The 25,574-nt window shown below is 44.1% G+C and overlaps 1 protein-coding gene across 6 annotated transcripts in view; it reads left to right on the top strand.

Annotated features, from left to right (window-relative positions):
• The first annotated feature begins 1,150 nt into the window (after nucleotides 1-1,150).
• SERTAD2 (SERTA domain containing 2) overlaps nucleotides 1,151-25,574 on the top strand; it is an 83,237-nt gene continuing 58,813 nt past the window's right edge. For 2 of the 6 annotated variants that reach the window (XM_069850101.1, XM_069850094.1), the window contains exon 1: nucleotides 1,151-1,442. The gene's annotated coding sequence lies outside the window, so the exon portion shown is untranslated. Of the gene's footprint in view, nucleotides 1,443-3,562; nucleotides 3,586-3,750; nucleotides 3,769-25,574 lie in introns of those variants that run through there. The other 4 variants (XM_069850093.1, XM_069850097.1, XM_069850095.1 and 1 more) reach the window with 4 other exon arrangements.

Here is a 25,574-nt window from a genome sequence, read left to right as displayed (position 1 = left end):
TACACCCCTCTCTCTCCCCCCTCCATCCCCCCTCTCTCCCGCATCCATGCCCTCTCTCTCCCCTCCATCCCCCCTCTCTCCCCCCTCCATCCCCCCTCTCTCCCGCATCCATGCCCTCTCTCTCCCCTCCATCCCCCCTCTCTCCCCCCTCCATCCCTTCTCTCTCCCCTCCATCCCCTCTCTCCCGCATCCATCCCCCCTCTCTCCCCCATCCATCCCCCCTCTCTTCCCCATCCATCCCCCCTCTCTTCCCCCTCCATCCCCTCTCTCTCTCCTAAATCCCCCCTCTCTCCCCCCTCCATCCCCTTTCTCTCTCCCCTCCATCCCCCCTCCATCCCCTTTCTCTCCCCCCTCCATTCCCCCTCTCTCCCCCCATCCCCTTTCTCTTCCCCCTCCATCCCCCCTCTCTCCCCCCTCCATCCCCTTTCTCTCCCCCCTCCATTCCCCCTCTCTCCCCCCCCTTTCTCTCCCCCCTCCATCCCCTCTCTCTCCCCCCTCCATCCCCCCTCTTTCCCCTCTTTCCCCTCTCTCCCCTCCATCCCCGCTCTCTCCCCGCTCCATCCCCTCTCTCTCTCCCCTCCATTCCCTTTCTCTCCCCTCCATCCCCTCTCTCTCCCCTCCATCCCCCCTCTCTCCCCTCCATCCCGTCTCTCTCCCCCATCCATTCGCTCTCCCCCCTCCATTCCCTCTCCCTCCCCACCCTTCTCTCCCCGCTCCCTCTCCCTCCCCGCCCCCGCCCCGGTCCCGCCCGGCTGCAGTCACGCCGCCGCCCCCGCGCTCCCCTCTCTGCGTGACCGCCGCCCGGGGCGGGGGCGGGGACACCGCGCCTCTCCCCACCTCTGCTCCCCCCGCAGCGCTGTGATTGGTCCGCGCCACGCGCCCATCAACCAGACGCCGCACGCTGATTGGCCGCGGCGGGCGAGGCCTCGCCCCGCAGGGCTCCCTCCCCCCCCCCCGGCTCCTCGCGGCGGTGTCCTCAGAAGACTCATCGTGCCGGGGTGTGTGTGGGGGGGGCCGCTCCGCGCGCCCATTGGCCGGCGGCAGCGCCAATCCGCCGGGAGGCGGCGTCTGATTGGCCGGCGGGGCGCGGAGGGGCGGGGCTTCTGCTCGGCCCCGCCCCGCCCCCCCCGAGGCCCCGCCCCGCGACCGAGTCCCGTGTGTGAGTCACGGCGCGGCCCGGCAGCGCCGTTCAATGCCGTGCGCGGGCGGGCGGCGCTGCCTGCGCTGCCCCGGCCGCCTCCCCCGCCCCCGCCCCCGCTACATGGCTGGCGGGGCGCACTTGTCACCCTGTCACATCCTCTCCTCCGCCGCCGCCCGGTGCCGCCGCAGCGGCATGGGATAGAGCGCCGCCGGTTCTGAAGCCATCGCTCCTCTCCGGTGCCGACCCCGCGCCCGCCCGCCTCCTCTCGCCGCTCCCGCAGAGCCGCGGAGCCCCCGAGCGGGTGAGTGCAGCGGCGGGGACTGCGGGAACGGGGAGCCGGGGGCGTACAGGTGTGCCTGGGACTGTGTGTATGTGTGTCTTGATAAAATAAAGTACTTACATATACTTAAAAGTACCATGCATACAGATAATATATACTTGTATCTCTAGATAGGTACTTTATTTTATCTATATACGCGCTTATATGCATATATGTACTTATATATAAACTTTTTTCTATATGTACTTTTTATATATATACACTTATATAAGTGTATATCTATGCACGTAAGTATAGATAGGCATATAAGTGCATATATAGGTGCATATAAGTACATATATGTGTGTGTAAGTACGTGTGTATGCATATACGCGTGTAAATATGTGTGTAAGTACTTATGTGTATGGGTATAAGTGTGTAAATATGTGTAAGTAATTAAGTGTGCATATAAGTGTGTAGATGCGTTTGTAAGTACATGTATATGCATATATGTGTGTAAATATGTGTGTAAGTACATGTGGATGCATGTAAGTGTGTAGATAAATGTGTAAGTACACATGTGTATGCATATAAGTGTGCAGTTACGTGTGTAAGTACCTAAGTATGCGTATAAGTGTGTATATATGTGTGTAAGTACATATGTGTGTAAGTACCTATGTGTATGCATATAAGTGTGTATATATGTGTAAGTATGTGTATGTGTAAAAGTGTGTAGATAAATGTGTGAGTACATATGTGTATGCATGTAAGTGTGTAGATATGCATGTAAGTACATAATATGTATATGCATGTAAGTACATAATATGTATATGCATGTAAGTACATATATGTCTGTACACCCTGGTGCTGTTTCTAACTACAGATGCGTGTCATCCTGCTGATGAGCATTCCATTTAATTTATTCATTTTTCCCTCCCCCCTGCTTGAGATCGTGGTTGAAGTAGTGGTGAGGGTTGACGTGACGGGGTCCTGAAAGCTTCCCCAGCCACAGTCCGTCTCAGAAAACCAGGGAAACCCACCTTTCTCTTATTGCCAGGCACACAGTCCTCCTCCCCGCCTCGTCGTGTTTCAGAATAATCCTGGTCTCCGTATGACCCTGGGCTCAGATTGGCGTGGCAGGAAAATGTGTGTATCCCAGGGGGAAGCCGTGGTCCATGGCAGGGAGTTTTGGTGGTGTGGATTGGGATGGGGAGTGCTTCATGTTACATCTCTATTTCAGTGCTGTTTTGGGTTTTTTTTTGTCATCATTAACGTATTTTTAGAAACATTAATGTGCTGTACCTTTTTGTGTGTGTCATACGTTCAAAGTAGCTAAAATAAAGTAGAGATAGGGAAAACCTCAGCAAGTACAGACGTGTTTCCGTACATAGGGTGTCTGAAGCTTCAGTACTTGCTGGGTTTAGTTTTTAATATTAATTGCTCAATCTCTGTAATTCATATCATATGGAAACTAATTGTTGAATTGAAGGTTTACCAAACCTCACAGTGCTCCAAAATCACCTTTCTCACATGTCTGTGAAATAAATCTACTGAACTTCTGTTAAGAGGAAGGGCCAGCATCATTCTGAGAATCCTCTACGTGCCGTTTCTTTTCTTAAGGCAAGCACTCCTGTAAATAAGAAGTAGCAAAGCATGGCTTTAGTCAGTGACTGCTTAAGTGTGATCTTAAGTATGCTTCAAATCAGTTAATTTCTAGAGGAAATAAAGTCTTAAACAAACCTTTATTCTATCTACAAAGTGAGGGAAGGAAACAAAAAACATCAGCCCCCAGACTGATGCCAAGTAGAAAATAAGCCTAAGGAGTAACTTGCCCAACGTAACCCACAAGCTTCCTAAACGTCTGTTTTACTGTCTTTATGGGGGTTCCTTGAGCTCTGATCTCTTAAATCACTATGAAGTGGGCCTGTGTCTCCTCTGGTACTAGTTTAGCACCAGTGTAACTTCATTAACTTTAATCGAGCGGATTTGCATTGATGTGAAAAGTAATCAAGAAACCCATGTTTTCAGAAAGGCCTCTATAGCAGTGACGTGACAAGCTCTGATTCCCTCTCTCATCAGACCCAATTACGCCACACTTACTCATGCTGAGTGGTACTTTACTGCGCAAGTGCTCCCTGTGATGCCTGTATGACTACTTGTGGACTACAGTACTGATCTGGGTGAGGTAGAGTGGCGCTTGTTTTTTTGTAACTTTTTTTTTCTTTTCTCTCAAAACAAGAATATATCGGGTAACTAATTTTCTTGGGTTGTGAAGAAATCTGAGGACTTAATGTAAAGGTACTTTGTTAAGTGACTTTACCAAACCCCCTTGTTTTTAAGACTTCTATACCACCAGTGAAACAGGCAGGTAAGTTTTCTGTGTGTTTAGCTTTACCTCATTGCTATGGAAAGTAGGAAGATGGTTGTTGAAAAATTCATTATCTTGTCCTGGAATTCCTCTGTGCCTGGGGGAATCTGGACTTACATGCGACGTTAAAGTTGGGGGTGATTTTTCTTTAGTTCCCTTCCTTCTTCAGAACCCTCCCCCTATATGTTCACATCCCATTGTTTAAATGTTTGCTACTGAAATCTCAGGGTGGCAGGATCAGGCTCTTGGTTATTTTTCTTTAAAGCAGTTGATAATGGCTTGAATGTGATGTTGTAGAAAGATAATATGGTCTGGAGTGTCCACAGTTTAGATCCGCTGTCTTGTTACAATCTCAGAAGAAAGCTCTGTACTAAGCAGCCTGTAAAGAAAATGTGTCTAACAAAGCAGAACTGTCTTGTGCCTTTATGTTCTGATTTATAAATATCTTGAAAGTTTGCTTGATACTGTTTCAGAAGAAGACAGGATTCTTTCATGTTTGTTTCATATTTTCACTTCCTTGTATGACTGTGTTCATTGCTAAGCTTTTGTGTCACTGATTGAGATGTTATTGTAATTAACATTAATTATGCAAACTAGATTGTTTTTAGAGACACTCCAACTCTGTATTGGTACTGTCAACTTGTTTGTTGAACGAAAATCCACACATTTCACCATTCTCAGAGGAAAGAGATTAACTGGTTCCAAATTAATACATGCATGGGAAACCGTAGCAAAATCAAGCTATTTTAGCTCAAACGGCACATTAAATCTTGATAGAGATGGTGAATACAGTATGGCTGGAGCTGAAAAATCAAGGCAGAGTAAATGTGGGGAGCAAGAAAGGGGACTAGGTACAGCCGTTTGGCAAGGGTGTTTACACTGCAAAGTTCTACCACTTTCTTTCCAGACAGAAAGTGCTAGATTAATTGGGCCAAGTTCTGCAGTCCCTAATTGAGCAGAACTCTCACCCAAGTATACTGGAGCTGTCTGCTTGGTTGTGGACGGCTCAATTTGTTCAAGAAACGGAGAAAAAATGTCATAGTGAACTTCATTAATTAGTTAAGTAATTTTGGATTTTAGACTCAAAGATGATTGCTTCCTTTAATATGGTTTAGAAGGTGTTCCAGGCTTTTTCTTTTTTTTTTAAATAAAAACTTATTAAAAATATCTTTGAAATATACATTCACTTACACAATAATCCCTGTAGCAATGGTAGCACTTTACAATTTTTTTTTATAATGTTAATTATAGTAACATTTACAAAGTCTCTATGTCTGATTCCAAATCACCCCCTTGAAACACTTCTGAGCTGAGCAAGACTTTAGAATCTCTCCCTAGAAATCACATTTGTTGCAATATTTGTATGTTGTATTGTTGTGTACTCTCAGGAAGAAAAAAAAAATAGGGGTGGGGAGAAGTTTTTAATTGAGAATTTGTTGTCACAGCAGCAAAATCTGAAAATATACGCAGACTGGCAGATTATTCCCCATCTTAAAAATCAAGTATTTCTAATTTCCTATTTAAATAAGCAAGATTTGGCTTGCAGTTTGCTTTGGCTAATGAGAGAGGTTTTTCTGTTTCTACTTCCAGTGCAGTGGTCCTCTGGAAAGTTAGAAACAGCGCCCTGGGGCTCAGCGGAGGGTGTATAATTATATGGGAAGCTCTACAGCACCAGTGAATTAGCATTAGCAGCTGAGTGAGTTTGTTAAACTGTAGAGATGGTATTATGGAAATCGATAAAATGCTGATTTCTTTTTCTTATTGCAGATTCTATGTTAAAGGGAAAAGATGCTATTTGTTTGTCTGCCTTTCACGTAGGCTTGCCAAACTATTAGTTGATTTGGAAGGGTAGGTTTTTCAATTCAGACAATAAGTAGTCAGATTTTTTCTTTTAAACTCTTCTAAATCTTTATTTGTCAGATTGTCATTCAGAACTCACACTAACATCCTGGCCTGCAAGTGGTTTCCAGTGTGCCTGTTTGTCAACAGAGACAAGAGTGAAGGTCACTTATTTTTCTTCTGACATGCTGGTGTGGCATTGTTTGCTGTAACCCAAATGCTAAATATTCCTGGCATTCCTGTTTCTGCTTTAAATTAAATTATCTCAAGTGTTTGGAGGGCTTTAATGAGCTATGCTGAAATACACAGTAAAAATAAAAGAGAAATGATGACCCTGAGTATTTTCAGAGACACGAGTCAGGAAGGCTGATATTACTCACTGTAAGATCCATAATGTGCATTGGCCTTTATTTCTTTGTCTCAAAGCTTCTCCTGCTTTTATACCAGAAAGACAAGTAACCAGATCATTCATCACATTAAGTGCTTACAGAGAAATGACAGATCAACAGCCTTATGTTGAGCACCATGTAACATGTATGATGTATTAAGTTCTGGTGATCTATATAAGACATTTTAATTGCGGGGAATAGTAAATGCCTGTCTTGTAATCTAAGGAGTTTATGGGATTTTTTTCTTCTTCCTGATTGAAATTGAACTTAAGTTCATAATAAAATTATTTTGTTTAAAATATCTATATGCTATGACCGTTTATAAAATACTCTGAAACATTTTATTCAAGCTAAGATACACTAAGGGCTTTGGGAGAACCTGGGAAGCCTGACAGTCTTAGTGGTGGAGAGCATAACTGATGGTAACCCAGTGGACTTTATGGGGCTAGGGAAGTCCATCTCCGCAGCTTCTTCAAGAATGGCACAGCAAGCATCTGTTTTGTGACTTGTGAGTGGTGTATGTATAGAGTTCAGATATTGTGAGGTGTGCGGAGCATGTTCTTGTATGAATAGGAACAGTTCAGAATGCTGGATTTATGATGCAGGCAACAGTAAAGGTCAGCAACTTGGAAAATTAATAATATGGTCCGTGTTGACATTTTAGAGGGAATTCTGATGGGGGCGTGGTTCCGGCAAATGTAAACTCGCTGGTCCGGCCGCACAGATAAAATTGGCAGCCTTCCTCTTATCTCTTTGGTAACCCAAACCTTTTCGCTGAGAAACTGGCAACATTATGTTTATATTCTCCCTATGCTTTATTGTTTCTCCTAATCTCTAATTAAATAGAGCCAGCAAGGGCCAGCATGGTGCTTCTAGTGCTCAACTACAGCTTAGAAATGATGCTCCGCTGTCTAATGATTATGAGCAGGTGAAGTCACAGGAAGGGCGGGAGAGCTGGAGTAATGTAGTATGCAAGTAAATTCCTGGTTCTCTAAAATACTTGCCTGTAGTATTTCATATCTCTGCCATGGCCATGAATGTCCAGATAAGGCCTTAGTTTAAGGCCACAAAAATGAAAAAAACCCAAAACCCAGGGGTGAAGAGATCTCACCTGAACTGGAACAAACCTTTTAAGCTCCTACTGTGTCAAATAGGGAGGAAGATCCTAAGAAATAACAAGGATAAAGTCTCTAATAACTGCAAAATTGTCGGAGCAATGGTGACTGAAATAGTATCTTCTGTATAGAGAAGGAGTTGTAGTCACTTTGCTCTCTTTTCATAAGCTGTTACCAGTGTCGTTAAAGCACTAGTCCTGAGAACAAGTGTGCTGAGAGCTTGGGTTCTTCGTCTTTAAGATTTACCAGTCTATATTCATGTATTTGCTGTAAGGCAAAATAAAATACTGCTTGTTTTATTATCCAAATGCAACATTCTCATTAAAAATACACACCTTGGCTTTTGTTGAAATGAAGTCAGTTGTTCCTGTGGATGCCTTTTTCACTTTTAGCTATCTTGTTTTTGTTTCCTTTCTTCTATGTGTCTCTTAATCATCTGCTTTCCTTCTTTCTGTCCTACCAAATTCCTTTCTGTCATTGTTTTTGATTCCCTCTACTTCTTTCCAGCCATTTTTTTTCTCCATTTATTGTTCTTCATTCTAGTCTTTTATCAACTATCAGTGTTGCTGCTTGCTTATAGAATAACATTAACTGCTCCAAATAACACTGCTTTATGGTTGGTACAAATAAGTAGCAACCTGTCCTTCCTTAAAAAGCTTATAGTGGGACTGTGACATGTGGGGGACTGGCATCTATATCCTGTTTTTGTGGCCCATACTTGATTCAGTGTCCTCTGCCTGTGGCAAGGAAAAGGTTCACCACCGCTGACCCATACTCTAAGAAGAAAACGTGAAGGGTGAGCCTGTTGGAGGTGTGACATGAGTTGGTGCAGTCATCCAGGAGTCCGGACCACAGCCAGGAATAACATCCAGGAGTCATCAGCTTCAGGCACATGCCCTGTGCTGGAGCAAAGCAGGGTTTCTGCTTCTTCTACACTATGTGGAGCTCAGGGGGTTTTTTTATTTATTTTTGGTTCTTCTGCTTTTGTTTATTTGGCTATCCTCTCTGTTTTAGTCTTTTCTCGTTTTTAATATGTCATGGCTACTAGGAACCTCTCAGACTGCATTGCAGGGATGTATTAAGACTTAGTGGGTATTCCCTCATCCTGTGCTAGAATATTTGGCTGTTGCCAAAGGAATTGAGGCCAACTGTATCCTGGGCTGCATCAAAAGAAGTGTGGCCAGCAGGTCAAGTGAGGTGATTCTGCCCCTCTATTCCTCTCTTGTGAGACCTCATCTGGAGTACTGTGTCCAGTTCTGGAATCCTCAACATAAGAATGATAAGGAACTGTTGGAGTGGGTCCAGAGGAGGGCTACAAGTATGCTTAGAGGGCTGGAGCACAGTCCATATGAGGACAGGCTGAGAGAGTCGGGCTTGTTCAGCCTGGAGGAGAGAAGGCTTTGAGAAGATTTCCAGTACCTGAAGGGGGCTACAAGAAAGCTGGAGAGGGACTGTTTATAAAGGCTTGCGGTAATAGGATGAGGGGGAATGGCTATAAACTGTAGAGGGGCAGATTTAGACTAGACATAGGGAAGAATTTGTTCACCATGAGAGTGGTGAGACACTGGAACAGATTGCCAGGGGAAGTTGTGGATGCCCCATCCCTGGAGTTGTTCGAGGCCAGGTTGGATGGGGCCTTGGGCAGCCTGATCTAGTGGGAGGTGTCCCTGACCATGGCAGGGGGGTTGGAACTAGATGATCTTTAACGTCCCTTCCAACCCAAACTTCTATGATTTTATGAAACTCTGAGGTCTTTTTAAAAGAACACATCAATCCTTTGCTGAACCTGGTACTTGGAAGGTTTTGGAAGGGAAGCAACCCTTCTTTATGTAGTAAAGTTTTTAAACAGAGATGAAGTCTCTAGGCCTGGTGATAGTGATGGTCATTACCTGATATGAAGTGAAAGAGGTAGCAACCAGATATGGAATAGCACAATACCCAAAACCAAGGCATCCTTCGAGCATTCAGCCAACAAAAGGAGGTTGTTTTAACTGCCCTTTGATTTAGAATATTTTTAATCCCCATTTTCAGATTTTCAGTGCGAATTCTAGGGAAATTGTCAGATTGGCAGATTTTTGTAGCATTCCTATCTTGGAAAGTCCAAAAGAGATGAAAAAAATACCTGAGCTATAGTCTTCTGCTATGCCCTATACCATGTTCAAAATGAGTTAGTCTTCTCTTGTTCAGAATACAAGCTGTGATAATCTATTTCCTTTGCTGTGATGATCCATTGCCCGAGTGTCCTGGTAGCATAATTTGATTGTGGTGCTTGGACAGCTATCATATCACTCCTATGAAAAAACAGTATTTGAAATCCAAGATATCCAGAGTTATAGTGCTTGTAGCAGCGACTAGTTCCATGCTAGTGGGTATTACTGTATTTTCCCAGTTTATGACTCTCATTCACCAATATGGACTTGCAGATGAATTCTTCACATATTATTTAGCAAGATGGTAGTGCTCTGTGTTTAAAGTGCTTCTTGTTGTGGTTTTTTGACTCTCCCTCCCCAGTGTGGGGTTCAGACCTTATTAGTTTTGTGTGAAACTCACAGATCTAGATTTCTTCTGGAGCTGTTGCAGCATGAGTGAACATTGCATAGGGCTTCTTTCTAGACCTACAACAGTATCCTTGCCCCTCACCCAAGAAAAGTTAGGAATCCTTATTATCTCTGGGACTTTTCTGTGGTTTTTGTTTTATTTTTTCTTTTTCCTTGCTCTTTCTTCCACATTTGAACCCTGATTCTGCAGGAGCTGGTGCAATTACACAGCCTGTCTTACATCTTTCCATTCAGAAGAAGGTGGAGTGTGAAAAGTGGTCTGCATTGAAGTGCAGATATTTCTCTAGCCCCTTCATCACCCCCAAGTCTAACACTTCTTTGACCTGAAAAACGGCAGAGGAATATTTCCCACTTGAATGCTTTTTCCTGGCTTTAATGAGAGATTAAGGAAAAATCCTTCTTTTACAAAGAAAGGAAGTGGTGTAGGTTAATGCATCCAGCACCCTTTAGGAAAGGGTCATCACTGTGTGAGTGCCACTAAGAAAGGTTGCCAAATCCTCCCAGACTCTGCAACAGGCTGTTGTGAAAGGCTCCTGTGATATGAAGAAGCTATATAGCCAGTGTGTGCATGCGTATTTCTGAAGGTTATGCTGGATTGTTGCCATGCCACAGAAGTGATTAGAATAATTTATAATAAATAGTGGGGCATGGGTTTCAGAAATGGATGATGTGATGGGTGAAGGACGGAGGTGGGTGGCAGGAAAGGCAAATCTGACCGTTTTCCTGGTCAGTGGATGTACACCGAAGTGTAGTTTTTCTACCACTGTCTGTTAGAAGAAGCTGCTGCCCTCACTTTTGTTGTCGGAGATGACTGTTATATGCTTGGCTTAATACATATTGCATGCTTATGCATTGCTCTTTGTTTATTTACTTGCAGTAGGGCTCAGAATACTCCAGGTACTTTCCAAGTGTTTACGGATAATCTCTGCTCCAAGGACTTCACAAATCTGAGAGAAACCAGAGGAAAGTAAATAGATGGGAATTTACAGGTTGGTACTGAGAAACAGAACGAGATTCACAGGATGCAGGGCTCTGAGAGGAGTGTGAGTGTGTGGCAAAGGTGCTGTACAGGTGAGGGGAGGAAGAGGAGATGTGTAGTGGCCTCCATGAAAGAAACGGGCACCATGCAGACAAGTGCTCAGACTGCCGAGCTTTCTGTCTGTTCTGCATTTATCAAGCCATCTCAGCCTAGCAAATGTGTGCATTTTGGTCCCTGGTGTGTCTGGAAAGAAAAGAGATCCTTTGCTTTGCTTCTGCATTACAAGTCAGTCCTTGGTCAGTTTAGAGCTCCTGACACCTGATCTATCTCTTGGATGCTTTCCCCTGTATTTGTCATTGTGTGGTGTGACGGCTGTGTGAGTGGAGTTACTTTGTCATGCTCTTTGCAGGGAAATGCTGTGAAAATGAGAAAGCAGGGGAATGAGGCCTGTGAGGTGTGTGTGTGCAACATGGGGTTTGACAAGGCCAGCGAGAGGTAGCACTGGGGTTTTGCATATGTGTTCCTTATGGCACAAAGTGTCAGCATCTTCAATTCAATTTCTGCTGTGATTGAGGTCCCTGAGCATGTCTGTAACACAAAACAGAAAACAAGAAAATGTTTTCTCTTCAGCCGTCATTCTAGCATTGCTTATGTGCGTATGAATCATTCCTCCTCCATCTGGAAGGATGAGATGCAGAGCTCTTTTCTAAGGAGGTATATAACATACATCCTCATAGCAGCCAGCAATTGGCATGACAAAAGGGTTACAGCGAGTGGCTGGCACTTTTCCCATCCATCTTGCTGCTGGAAACATAATGTTTTTGCAATGTGCATGCTCTTCAGGCACCAGCGTGCAGAGCCAGTCCTTGGGACATGCAAACAGAGCTGTTGCATGTTGTTTGCTTTTGTTTGTGGTGCCTCCACAGTGGCCCAAGAACTGGGAAGTGGGAGTAACGGCCATGAACTGGTTTTCTTTATTGGAGTGTGATATGCAGTGGATGAGAACGGTTGGGTACTTGTGGAACATCCCCAGGTGTGGTGAGGATGAGCAGCAAGGCACCTAGCACTGCCAGTGTAACATAAGTGTGAGAGAAGACCTTGTTTTGCTTCTATACATGTATGCTTGGCACAGGACAGGGCAAAATTTGGTACTATTTAGTGCACAAGGAAAAAGAAGTCTGATTTTAAAAGATGTCATAGGCTGTTCATGTAAACTGTCTTGTATATATTCTGTCCTTTACTTGATTTTCAAGAAGACCAAGGCCCTGACTCAATTAACTTAGTCTGAAGTGTTCCTGTGATGTCAAGAAAGAATTTCATGGCCCATATTTTTGTAGAGTGGCATTTAACATTGCGTCGTAAGAGGCAGTGAAAAAAAAGTGCTCCTTAATCTCAGTTCTGTGGTTTAACACATCTATTGTTATCTTCCTCTGTTGCTAAGCATAACTGGAAATGTCCTCATCTTGCAGCAATGACCAGCTCAATGTGCCGCTCAGACTTAAGTGTAGAAGCTGGATGTTCTGCTGAAGCTTCTTGAGGCATTCTTGAAACTCACCAAACATATGCCTGTGGGATTGGACATGTCTTTGCAGCTTCCTTCTTTTGAAGGATGGTTGGAGTTGAGGTAGAGAGTCCAGGATACACTGCAGGGCCCAGGGCCTTTGATGCATTTAATGAGCTGATGTTTGAACCATTTGTTCTCAGAGCTGGGACTGGTGGCTCTTTCTCCCTGGGGAGTGTGCCTGTACGAACAGGAAAAGCCTCTCTGCTCCCCATTCCTGCTCTGCATTTTAACCAGTTCTGTAGGTCAGGCTTGTTTCTGCTGCAGGAGCTGAGTCTGGCGGTTTAGGGCATTGCTCCCGCAAGACCTAAGCCAACTTGGAGTGGGGTGGGAATGGCAGGGAGGAAATCTTTAGTCTGCCTCACCTGAAGGAACTAAGTCCTGCTGTGCTGCATGGCAGATACAGATTTGGGGCCACTGCTGCGAGTGCCTTGTAGATGAAGTGAGCAACTTTGGCTTTTGGAAGGACGGATTCCTGTCTTAGTGTGTCAGAGGAGGAACCTCCGTTCTGCTTCTTCATGATGGGTGGGTTTAAGATGCAGCTCTGGTCTTAACATCTCCCATTAGCTGACCCTAGACAGAGACATGCTGAGCTTAGGGGGTGAAGTATTGGCATGTTCTATTGTGTGGTTTGAGGAAGATGGCCCGTGTGGTCTGTAGGCTTTCTGCAGCCGAGATCCTGCTCTAATGTGAGAACAATTGTGCCCCTTTCCTTGGAGCCATTGTGACAGCAGGTAGGGACTATGAAAACCCTTCTGTGTCAACGAAGCTGCCTACTGCTTGAGAGAGACTCTCGCTGTCTGTTCCCTCCCAAAGTGCTTTTGGGAGGATGCTCTGAAGCTAGGATGTGAAACAGTGTCATGGAAAGCCACTCTGCCCTGGGGAGTGAAATACTCCTGCAGATTAGAGTTCAGCATTGGACTTTCGTATCTGGGGAGAGCTTTTCTTTCACTGTGTCTCTCAAAGCTTATGCTTTTATCTTTCCTCTGATACATAATAGCCTGGAGAAGACCCTTCAGGCAAGGATGCTTTGTTACTTTCTTTAGCTACATGATTGCTGTTTATACTATAGTGTAATAAGCACAATTAGCATTTCTGGCTTATTTCAGGGTGTGTGCTTGTGTGTGAAAAGATTTGGATGCATTAAATCTGCCAGCTTTCTTACCTGTGCCTGAGATTTCATCAGCTTATTACGACCTTTTTCTGATATGTAACAGATACGGAAAGGAAATAACATTCTCCCTGCTCTTGGAAACATTTCAGTAGCTTGACTTTGGTAAGCATTAGGGTGGTAATAGGGATGAGTGGTGATACATGCAGTGTCTTGCTTTGAAAACTGGCTTCTGGATCCTGCAGAACATGGTGAGTGGGTGGAGGCTGTTCACATCAAGAACTTCACCTGCAGTGTCTAGGTGCAACACGCTCCATGTATGTCAATTCAGCTCTGCTTTTCTTTGTGTGACAGATCAGTCTTAGGACCCCCGAGGCAGAAGAATTGCATTGCTGTGTGTGTTTGTGTGTGTACACTCAGCAGGTGTATTTTCTCCTGTGACAGGTTCAGTGTCTTCCAGCCTGAGTCACCTGTGGATATTACCACTTCCTGAGAGGCTGAAGACCAGCTTCTTATGGCCTAAATACCACCTAAAGCTCTGTGCTTGAAGGCCAGGAGCCAGCTGGAAGGAAATAAAACATACAGGGTCTTAGGTGCAATTTAGGGCATATGAATCTGGCTCCTCTACTCCTGTGATACCAATGTGCCATAAGCATCTAATGTAGGAAGCTAGTGGTGGACAGGTCAGGCCAGTGACTGTATTTTCAGTTTCCAAAGTGTTTCTAGACACATGGACCTGGACTTCCCGCCTCTAACCCAGGTCCATTTTGAATTCTTAAGCCAGTCAGTGCTAGGCAGAGCAAAGAACCTGGTCCAAGCAGTGCTGCTTATTCCTGGAAAGGTCCTGATATTTCACTGCATTTACCTTCTGGAGGGTAACTGGAGGAGTGAGGGATAGGCCTGGAGCTATGCTGGAGCGTGTGTTGTTTTCTGGCTGTGGAGTTTGTTGTTGTTGGTTTTGTGGGTTCTTTGTTTTTTTCCCCTCATGTAAGGTTTGAAAGCTTGCATTGCATCCATGGTCAGGAAGGACTCGGCAACCCTCTGTTACCATCAGCACCAGATAGATCTCCTGCTGAATGAGGGAGATGCTTGGGCTATTGGACCTGATGGGCTGAGGGGTGCTTTGCAGTGTTCCCAGTGTGCTCGGCTGTGGGGAAACAGCCCTCCCAGTCTTGCTTGTGGCCATAAAAAGTGTGATCTCTCACTATGTTGGCCTTGGTAATCTCTGACTATCAATCATCCTCTTCTCATTTGAAAGAACTTTGACTTATTAATAATGAGAGATACATCAGTGTGAGTAATTTCTGTTTGAAGATATTAAGCTCTGTGAATACTGAAGAATATCGTATCCTAAGCTTTTGAGCAGTTCTGACTGTAGTGCAGTGCTGTTCTTGGAATGATTTGTTTCAACTATAGGGCCAGTTTAAATAGAGCTATTTAAGTGTATGTTGCTGTTCCTCATACATCAAAAAGTGAAGTTCAGTGAATCATGAGTTATCGTGGGGCACCACAATGAGACAAGAACTCATCATAGCTCTGTAATAAATGGCAATGTCATTAAAGGAAAAAAGGCTTTTTGTGTATAAGCTTAATTGGAAAAGCCAGAAATCTTGAGTGGAGATTTTTAGCATGCCGACCAACTGGAATATATTGTAAAATGAGCAAATTTCTGTGCGCAGAGGGTGTCCAAGGTTTTGATTGCTGTGTGAGCCACATGGCTGTGGGATATTTTCCTTTGTGTGCCTTTTATGTAGGTAAGTGACAGTACCTGATTTCTGGTCCTGGAGGGGAAATGTAGTACCTTATTACTGAACAGCTTTCCAAGATGCAGCAGTTGTCGTTTAAACTCAGCAGTGGACAATGGAACTGTATTTGGCAGGTGTGGGCTTTTTTTTTTAACTTTTAATGGCAATGACTTGCAGTTATGTCACACTGTAGTTTTAAACTGTGCTAGATGGTTTGACTCATTTATGTTCTCGTTCAGATCTTTAATGCGCACACAGAAGCAGCTGATTTCTGGCATTGCTGATCATACAGCTTTGAGGTGGGGATGACCAGCCCTGCTGTACAGAGGTTTTGGGCACTCGCTCTTTCACTGAGTTTTGTAACAAAGCCACTACACTCAAATTTCCTTGTCTGCAGAATATGGGTCCGTCCTGCAGTTTATAAAGAACTTTAAGAGGAATAATGTGCAAGATCCATGCTACTTTTCTTCCCTTTGTGGTGCTTAGTTAAAATTATTGCTTTTAGTAAGTAGAATCATTGTACCGCTGTGGTCCCGGTGATAGTTAGCAGGACACTGCGATCTGCCCATCTGCAACTGCTCTGCTGGAAAGGTCTAATCTGCAGGAGCCCTTGTTTGCTCTTAAGTATGAAATGCAATTGAGCATCTGGTGAAGTCAGTTCTATGGTAGAAATTAACTATAAATATATACCTGGGGATTTTTTAATCATTAGGCTTAAATTGATTGTTTCCTACCAGTTGTAGGACTCCTAAAAACTCCTTTTTCTCCTCCCATAAAAAAAAAATACCAGTTTTGTGGGCGAATGCTGTGGGTAAAATGTGGCAACAATAATGCATGAGGAGTGATGCAAGAAAAAAAGACAGGTTCATGCCCTGCATTGCTTCTGACTATTTTTTACTTCATGATTACATGGAGTTGGAAGAATGAGCTGGTAGGATATGAATGTTGCCGTCCCATAATAAGAGCTGTGGCCATGAGTGCCATGTAAGCTTGAAGCTTCAAGAGACTGATGTGTTTTGAGCACAGACCAGGAATAATTCAGACCTGCACATGGCTTTCTCAGGTGGAAGGTAAGCTAAGGGAATGTCCACAAAGCTAAGGCCCAAAGCTGGAATTGTGCTTCCAGTTAAACCAATACATAAACAAGCCAGTTCACTTCATGTTCCCATTAATTTGGCCTGCTTACCTTTCCAGTTTTTCCAGCTTGTGATTTGAGCAGAATGAGCCAGCAGGAAAAATGACAGTCTGGAACTAGCTTGACTTGTCTCTGTCTCTCCCCAGAAAGCCAGTTTCTTTTCTACCACCAAAACAAGGACCGGCTCCACAGCTATTGTTCAGGACACCTGAGACTCCACAGCAAAATCATCTGCCACTGCCTAGAAAAGGGACGGCAGAGGAAAACTTGCAAACCTTTGCCAGCTCCTTCTGTGCCACTCTACCTACTAAGGCTTCTCTCCACTGTGCAAATGGTGTGGCAGCTGTGGCTTGAAAATCGCTGGGGCTTTTCCCTCACCCTGGGGTATTTAACTATATCCAGCTCTGGCATCTTTACAGGCACAGGCAGCAGAAGCTGTGCATGGGGCCAGTGTCACGTCTGTGCTGAACGCGCTGCTTTCGACAGCCATGCTCTGCCTGTGCTTCCTTCCACACTGGCCACAGTGAACAAAGCAGGCTGGCCCGTGGGAAGGCAGCTGCACTGTTCTGACTGGAGACCTTCAGGCCTGCGATAACCTTGAGCCTCTCGTCTCTGAAGATACCAGAGAGTAGCTTGAAGAAAAGCCTTTCCTTTTTAGCAGAAAAACAAATGCTTGGTCTCCTGAGGGATCTCTGGGGCTGGTTGGATTGGGCTTTCCTGCTCTGTGTGTGTGTGAGAGAGAGAGGGGGCATGACACAAAGAAGGAGACCGGATACTCAGTACAACATTTAATTTGATTGTGTAATTCCACCACAGTGTGCTCATGATGTATGTTTCTGACTTAAACAAGAACCACTGAAGGTGCAAAGCCCCTCTGTGTCCTCCTTGTTCCAGGAAGTACCGAAGAGTTTCTGGCTAAACAGTCAACAAGTCCATAGAGTCCCTTTGGTGTTCTGATACCTGTGGAAGAAGTTGGCAATGAGAGTCATTTTCTGGCTTGCGTTGTTGGGTGTAACAAAAAAAAAACCCAACAAAACAGCTTTCTTGACCTGGAACGATGCCGAGGCTGTGTGCAGGCTAGAGAATACCGCCAGTAGTCTTTCCCTGTTGCCTGGGGTCTCTTGAAAGATTTATTTGGTATCAAAGTAGACCTTATTCTTCCATGGGATCACCTGGTTGAATTTGGAGGTCTGTAGCTGAGATCTTAGGCTTGCTCTCTCCTCAGACTCCCTTTGCTATCTATGTTTATATAGCTCTGCATGGGGCACTACTGTAGACTTTGATGTACTGTATTCTCACCCGTCACTGGGGGCTCTGTGCTTTTGTGCGCTGCGTGTGTATCAGTGGATACAGCTGGTATGCTTAGCTACCAAAAGTGCTTCTTTTGTTTTCTTGATGTTGCTGAAGCCATTCTCAATTATGTTCTGCCAGACAAAATAAAATGAAACCTGTGAATGTTAAAAACTTGGAATCTTGAAGAAGACCAGGTAGGGAAATTGTGTCTTTGGCAGCAAGAAAGTCCTCTGACAGAAAAGACCACAGCAGTGATCCATGTCTCTTGAGACTTTGGAGATCAGGAGCTGGATTTCTCTTCTTATGCTGAAGGTTACCAACCTCTGACCAAAAGAAAAAAGAGAAAAAGAGAAATACAGGTTGTTTTCACTGTAAAAAGAAAAATGGACACTGAAAACCTGTAACTGAATTGGCTTGGGCTTGTGATCCAAACTCTTGCAGTAATTGCCTGTGATCTACTATAATGTTCACACCCCCCACACTGGGGTGGGTTTTTTGTTTGCTGCTGGCTTGTCTTTTCGTCATGTGTGTGCACAAAGAGGAGGGAATAGTGTGGCAGGTGGCAGGAGGCAAGAAACGTGCATCTGAGGGACTGACGGTCAATGACTGGTGTTGGGGGTAAACTGTGTCTTAGACCAGGAAAAAAATAAAGTGAGTAAACAAAGCCACTAGAGTTGGTTGGTGTGCAGAACAGAGTCTGGCAGAGGAGGTGCTGGCCGCAGCATTGCGCATCTTCCTGGCCTGAGTGATGATGTGTTGGGGAATCAGGAGGGCTGAAATCCTCTGTGTTGCTTCTGAATCTGGCATATGGGATGATTGAAATTTGACGGAGGCTCCAGTGGGAGAAATGGAGAGGATCATAAACTCCCAGAAAGTCATTTGAATGCTGTGTTTACTTATGTGAGGAATGTCACCTGGGAAAGGGGTATTCCTCCTCCTTTAGAAGGAACTAGAGATCAGCTGAGACCATTTGCTCTAGCATTGCATGGTAGCGTAAAAGTCAGCCATGGGATTTTTATTTTTGAATAGTTAGCAAATTGGGGAGTAGTGATAGAAGTGATTAGAGCAATGATTAACTGTGTTGCTTTTGATTTTGTAGCTAAGCAAAAAATGCGTGTTGGTTTGAACAGAAAGATGAAACACTTCTTTTGCCAACATGAAAAAATAACATTTTGGGTAATCCTAAAGCCAAGTTTTGGTTTGTCTAAACTCCGTTAGCTTAAAGAGTAAATGATGGAAAACAGTTTTCTAGTTTTAAAGAAGCAGAATTCTTAAGGGCTGTTCATCAAATTCAAATTTATTTCAGTCCTCCTGAATCCACATTTTGCCGAACATAACATGGGACAGATTCCCCTGCAGAGGGAAAGAGAGCTACAGTCACCACAGCTGCTCACTACACTAGCAGCTAGGATCCCTCCTGTATCATGGAGGTGTAATAGCAACTTTTCAGCTCCTTTATTCAAAGCAGTGCTGTGCACACCCTCGAGATAGTTGTCCAGACTGAAAAACCTTCCCAGCATCTATAACAGACAGATAAAACTGAAAACCAGCCACAGTGAGAAATAGAGCTGGATATTTTTCCAAAGAGCAGTGTGCGTGTGGAAGGCAAGTGAAAATTATTCCTTAATGAGAAAGCAGTAAAAGAGCTGAAGAGCACAGCTAAACAAAGGTCAAACAGTTTAGGCTTGAATGCAGACAGAGGTTAAACTTATTTGCAATACATACAGAGAATGGAAAAGGAACTGTAAAAGGAAGGTGGCCAACCCGAGGAATATTACCATGCATAGATAAAATATATATAGATAATATATGCAATCATACATTCTGAAAGCCTGTCATCAGAACAAACTGCAAAGCACAGAACAAGCGCAGGAGTTGAAAAAGACATATAGCTGGAGAACATAATACCAAGATCACCACAGAAACGGTGTTCCTTAGGGGTCACTTTGTTTAAAGCAACCCTTTTAGGCTCTACAGTGCATTGGCAAGGAACTTCATAGAATGTGAATTTCCACATAGGGGCTGGAGCTAGGTACAGTGAAATTTCAAGTGCATGAATGCAGCAAGGATTGGTGCCAGCCTGTTAAAAACAAAAAGATAGACCCTCTCAGGTTTACCTGCTGGGCACAAGATCAGCCCATGTGGCAAAACCTGTGTCGACACGTCTATATAAAGTTCAATACTACTCACTGCTGCTTTGCTATGGAACAGAAAGTCTCATGAGCCTGATTGGAAACACTCTGCAAATGCAGATTTACAAGTGTATGTGCTAAGCAGTGTTTTTAAAGAATACGAGAATTATTTCAAGGAAGAGTGGATTTATGGCAGCTGTGTGATATACTGATACAGGTCCTTGCATCCCAACAGTGTTTGTGATCTGTGCTGAGCCCCCCTTGTCTTTGAGACGTGAAGTAAAAGGTGAAAGTATTAAAAATAAGTGTTTCTGATTCAATGTAGTTATAGACCAACTTATTAGCAGACGGTTCTGGTTTAAAGAAATAATTGTTATTTTGAACTGTTGTCTGTATACAGAAGGTCTGAATGAGGCCACCTAGAGAACTCTTTACCCCAGTGTGGTTGCATGAGGAAGGTACAGAGATGAGAAGACTTCCAAAAGAGGAAATCACGTCTAGACTTCAAAATGCCAGTTCTCAGTTTTGTTTTAAGTGTCGATATCCTGTCTGGTATCTTTTAGCCTGTATGGAGGAGAAATAATTGACTGAGAGAAAGAAACAGTAACATGAGGAGATGCCATGTATCATTTCAGAGTAAAAGTTACTAAACTTTCATAATGAATGTTGTCACCAGCCTTCAAAATTTGTCACAGGCTAGAAAGGCAGTGTGTATTTATTGTCTGATAGTGTATCAATTTACTACCACTTCCAGCAGCAATGGAAATTGTTCTTGTGAAGACAGCCTGCAAGGTCTCGACTGATTTGCATACTGTAGCTAATGCGCCTTCTTCGTGTTTTATGTTAAAGGTTAAATATTTTGTCTTATCTCACATTTTGGCTGTCTTGGGGGTTGGGATGGTTGTGCTTATTCACAGATATTTTTCACTGATGACCTGATAACTCCTTAGATTCAATGTAGTTTATTTATGTTTAAGTTTGCTGTTTCTGGTAGTTCAACTTAATTCCCCCAGTTTTGCATATTTTCTGTGTGCACTGCACCACTGATACTGGGGAGGCGGGGGGAGAGGGATCTCAAACTCAGTAATTCCCTAAATGAGGAGAAAGCCAGTTTATGTTGTTTGCGGTCAACGTACAGAGCAGTATTAAAGATTTGTAAAACTTCTTCAGATAGTTGACTCCATAGAAACTTTGGAGAAACTTTAATCTTAAAAGAAAAATTCCATGAGAAGATGGGATAAGAGTTAAATGGGAGTTAAAATCACCAGGAGAGTGAGTTGGTGTACATATGAAGAACCCCTGCTGATGCATTTGTGGGAAGTAAGAAGATAGAACAGTGTGTGTATATAGGTGCTGAGGAGAAGAAGCTGGTAAGTGGAAACTAAAATCTTTAGTACAGTTAGGTCTTTCATTCAGATGACAGTGGTGGTCCATACTTGGATGTAAATACTGGAAAATAATTGCATTCCTCAAATTCAGCTATGCTGGAATGTGTTTCCAGGCAGAAATGATACTTTAACACTTAAAACTTCAAATGGATCCTTACAGGCATTGAGATAAATACATTTGTAATGTTTAAGAGTTGTGCTTGAAAACAGGACTTCATGCTGTCATGTGTCTTCTGTCTCTTCCCATCTGCGCACATTCACTCACAAACAAATTCTGCCCCTTTACAGGGAATAATGTAAGTGAACAAATGTTACAAAAACATAATACTTGGTTGGATTTCATGGGAGGTTTTGCCCCCTCTGGACTGTTAATATGTTTTAGCGTATTTTTCATCTAGCAACTTTTAATCAAGTAGTTTCATTTAATGCAGAACTGGGGCTTTGAGAGGAAGGCAATACAGTTACTCTGAAAACTTAGAATACTATTAAAAATCAGCTGTTTCTTCTATGCTGTTAAGTATACAGATTTTTGCCTTGGTCTTTGTACTGATGGACAGGCATGTTTTTTTAAATTATTTAATTGTATATGCTGCTTTCTGATTTTAGGGATATCCCAAGCTTTCTTTTACTCCATTATGTTTTAATTATTAATTTCATCCATACTGTGCTAGTTCTTGCAAGAAAACCAACAGTGTTTTCCTTTTCCTCCTTTTCAATTCCTTAGAGAAGATGGAGCGTTGAGGTTTTGTTGTTTCTATTTCTGATATTGCAGTGGAAAATAAAAGCAAGTCGCTTTTCCCTTGCATTTGTATATGCCCACAAATAGACACAGATGCATGCTCTTCCTCTCCCGCGTGCATGCAAACTCACACAAGGAGTTTGTTCTGTTCTTGCTTGTGTGCAGCCAAAAGAGGCTGGACACTGCTGTCTTCAGCTCAGTGGAAATTGGCACCATCCCATCTCCAGCAAACAACAGCCTGACGTCAGCTCACGCAGCGGTGATAGCAGGATAACTTGAGAGATTTTTCAACTGGCCAGGCTGTTGAAAGGCTATCGCTGCATTTGATAATCTCTGGCTGCACTTGAGAGAATCTGGTGCAAAGGTTGGGGGTGGAATGGTTGGTTAATGACAGAAATAATAGAGCAACTCCTGATAACTTCATACGAGGTGGAGAGGTGATTTTGTAATTCTTGCACTGAAGAGTGTTTTGATTCCCACCTCGGTGGCTGCAGCCATTCTCTTCAGTGTTATTCCAGGTTCTGAAATCCTGGCTGCTCTGTAGAATTCACATTCGTTCTGCATTGGAAGCTGGAGAACAATTAAAGTGCCGTATAACAGTCAATCAAGCAGATGATGAAATTTGACTTTTCTATTGTGTTGAATTAAGCACTTTCATTATGATTTTAATTCCTGATGCTTGCTTTATTCAGCTGTAGATATAGTTCAAAGGACTAAGCCAGGCAATGCTAAAATTTTTACTAGTTTCTGTATATTTGATTTCTCTTACTGGGATGTAAGCATGTAAGTTGTTGAGGACCCGAATTACAACTAGAGCATCCGGAAGACATTTACTTGAAAGATACTTAGTTATTCACCATTATCGGGTTAGGCTAGAATAAAGGTATCGCTTTGTGGTGCTAGTTGCAGAAAAGGCCTTTGGGAAAGTAGCTGTTTTACTGCAATGCCACAAACACCTTGACTGCAAAGTTAGGGAAGCCTCTTGTTGCCTTTCTGAAACAGAGCCACTGTGACTTAAATTTAATAACAGATGGTTCTCCTCATAACCCGACAGTTGAAAGAGACTTTTCTATTGTTCAGTACTACCACTGAAAACACATTTCCATTATGAACTTACAGTTCTTTTATGCCAAAACCAACAGTTAAAAATGAATGGTTTGCTCTGGTAACAGGACAAAAAACCCTATGAAATTGTTGTGTTGTTTAACAGAAAATCAGAATATTAAAAGAAAAAAAAAGTTGACAAGCCTACAGGAATAACTATTTGGTGGGATATTCTTGAATCAATGAAACTTCCAAGCAAGTATTTCAAGGACAAAGAATAGTATGTTGATTTCTGTTTTGTTTCTTGTACTTCTGCAAAGATAGCAAAAAGTTCATATTCCATCTAGGTCCCGTCACAAGGGGTTTAGAGTTTTGTGAAATCCTGGAAGGGAATGTGAACAACTGCCAATATTAACATTTTCTAGTGTACAAATTTTACATCTGCTTTTAGGGTATATTCAGACTAGGTTAATCATAAAATCTGCCTTAGTAAGGAGGAACAAGAATGTGAGAGGGAAAGAAAACCTGGACTTTTCTTAGTATAGTGGCTATCCTGTTAGTAGCTTTTGAGCCTTTTGACCAAATCTGATGGAGGTGCACATGTCTCAAAGATTCACCATTTCTGTGGAAAAAGTGGACAAGACAGTGAGGATCTACCTGAGCCCATACTTCTCAATGAATTCTTTGAGATCCAGAGCAAGTGTGAGGTAGATCTGTGCATCTTGATTAGAGAATGATACTGCTGGGATTGGTGATGTTGCAAAGGGGAAGGAAAGGGCAAACAGCAGCTCTGTCAAAACCAGGAAAGCCCTGACTTTCTGCGAGACTGACAGTCCCTGGAGACTCGTGTGGCTGCTTGACATCCTGCATCCCGGAGGGGCTGGCATGTCGCAGGGTCTGACCGTTCTTCATTTATGAGCAAAGCTCAGAACTGCTTTAGAAGAGAGCAGAAGCCAAGCAGTCAGAAAGCTTGTGCTTGACAGCTTGCAGTAGCACAAGGGTTGGCAGCTCAGGTAGGGGATTCATACAAGAGGAATCAGCTAGTGCAGAACTTTCCTAGATCTCGGGCTGGATAGCCAGGCTGGCCATGGGTGAAGTAAGGACTGGCTGTCAGCAGAATCAGAGCTCTGCTGCAGTGTGGGAGATGGGATGGGTGGATGGTGGGGCCCCCAGAACCACATCAGTGTGGTGAGGGGACTTTTCCCCAGCTGGAGACTTCTTACATTTCAGGGCCTGTGGGCAACACCCTTAGCAAGTTTGTGGACGACACTAAGCTGGGTGGAAGTGTCGATCTGCTGGAGGGTAGAGAAGCTCTGCAAAGGGATCTGGACAGGCTGGACCGCTGGGCAGAGTCCAATGGCATGAGGTTTAACAAGGCCAAGTGCCGGGTCCTGCACTTGGGGCACAACAACCCTATGCAGTGCTACAGACTAGGAGAAGTCTGTCTAGAAAGCTGCCTGGAGGAGAGGGACCTGGGGGTGTTGGTTGACAGCGACTGAACATGAGCCAGCAGTGTGCCCAGGTGGCCAAGAAGGCCAATGGCATCTTGGCTTGTATCAGAAACCGTGTGACCAGCAGGTCCAGGGAGGTTATCCTCCCTCTGTACTCGGCACTGGTGAGACCACACCTCGAATCCTGTGTTCAGTTCTGGGCCCCTCACCACAAGAAGGATGTTGAGGCTCTGGAGTGAGTCCAGAGAAAAGCAACAAAGCTGGTGAAGGGGCTGGAGAGCAGGTCTTACGAGGAGCGGCTGAGAGAGCTGGGGTTGTTTAGCCTGGAGAAGAGGAGGCTGAGGGGGAGACCTCATTGCTCTCTACGACTACCTGAAAGGAGGTTGTAGAGAGGAGGATGCTGGCCTCTTCTCCCAAGTGACAGGGACAGGACAAGAGGGAATGGCCTCAGGCTGCGCCAGGGGAAATTTAGGCTGGACATTAGGAAAAAATTCTTCACAGAAAGGGTCATTGGGCACTGGAACAGGCTGCCCAGGGAGGTGTTTGGGTCACCTTCCCTGGAGGTGTTTAAGGCACAGGTGGACAAGGTGCTAAGGGGCATGGTTTAGTGTTTGATAGGAATGGTTGGACTCGATGATCCAGTGGGTCTCTTCCAACCTGGTTATTCTATGATTCTATGATTCAACTCCGGCATCCCAACTTCAGCCCCATGCAAATGTGAACTTGCCAGCATGCAGGAGAGAGCTAGGCCTCTTCAGTTGTCCTTCCTAGGCAGATAGGACACAGGCCGGGTGGCCCTACCTGCATACAAAGTTTGGAGCAGATTGTATTACGTCTATTTATTAACTCTTTCCTTCTCCATGGCCGGGTGGCAGGCTGCTGGACTGTCAGTGCCTTCCCTATAGCCTGCCTCCTGCCTGGCTTCTGCCTTGCAAGGCTGAAACTGGGACTTGTAGGACAGTAAAACACAGTGGTCTTAGTTCAGCGGGGATCTTGTCCTAGGTCACTTCAGCATTGCATGTGGCTTGTCACAATCCCCAAAAGAACTTCTCCTTCCAAAAACTGTACTAGCAGCTAGCACAGGCAGATAATATATCAGCTGCAGATCTGTTATGCTGTGAATGGGAGGAGACGTGCAGTAGGAAAGTTCTTTTTATGTTCCCTTTTTTTTGCTTTCCTTTATTGGCTCTCATCTTGTCCAACCAGCCTGCTACTGCTCTAAGTAGGGAGAGGAGCTGGTGGGAAAGGCCTGTGCACTTTGCCTCTACCTCCAAGTGGGTAACATTTGCGTTTGCTGTCAGTGGTAAGCATTAGCCAGAGCTGCTCA

This window comes from Phaenicophaeus curvirostris, chromosome 2 (assembly GCF_032191515.1).
Source record: "Phaenicophaeus curvirostris isolate KB17595 chromosome 2, BPBGC_Pcur_1.0, whole genome shotgun sequence".
NCBI classification, from domain to species: domain Eukaryota; kingdom Metazoa; phylum Chordata; class Aves; order Cuculiformes; family Cuculidae; genus Phaenicophaeus; species Phaenicophaeus curvirostris.
The sequence above is the reverse complement of the archived record's forward strand: the minus strand, read 5'-3'. Positions and strand labels throughout refer to the sequence as shown.